The following is a 598-nucleotide window of genomic DNA, read 5'->3' as shown; positions in this document are numbered from 1 at the left end:
TCATTGATGTATGAATGATTGCGTAAACTAGTACGTGGTGGTTTGGTCGGTGGGAAGAAGTAATGAAGGATGTTCTATGGTTTTAAATTAAACAGAGATGCGATTTGTTCGTGCACGATGTGAGTATGCATTAAAATGCTACTGCGCACTTAACGAATATTAATGAAACTATATTATATACATTTGCCCATTGCTANGGGTGGATGGATGGATGGATAGATAGATTCGTTCTACGACCTTCTGGCCCACTTTACAGTGTATGATCCGAACGAAATTGTCTGTAGACAATATGCTTTTGTCGCCTGTCGCGTCGTCCACATAGGGTGTTATCGTCATTTCTCAAGTTACTCGTCTCTCAACAGACCAAAAAATAAATACACAGTCGGGAATGCCCTGCGGGGTATAATATTCCAGTATAGGATACGCAGCGTTAGGTGTATTGTGTATCCGGTAATGGATGCTATTTCAGTAGCTGTTGTAGCTGTAGCTTCAATTGTCAACCACCACATGAGCGGCTGGTCAAAATAGCACGGCTTCAGCGTAGATAAAAATGAAATACTATTGTTACCATGTTATATACTATTTATAAATAATATAT

The sequence above is a fragment of the Priapulus caudatus genome, unplaced genomic scaffold, assembly GCF_000485595.1.
Source record: "Priapulus caudatus unplaced genomic scaffold, Priapulus_caudatus-5.0.1 Scaffold388, whole genome shotgun sequence".
Lineage (NCBI taxonomy): Eukaryota > Metazoa > Priapulida > Priapulimorpha > Priapulimorphida > Priapulidae > Priapulus > Priapulus caudatus.
The sequence above is the reverse complement of the archived record's forward strand: the minus strand, read 5'-3'. Positions refer to the sequence as shown.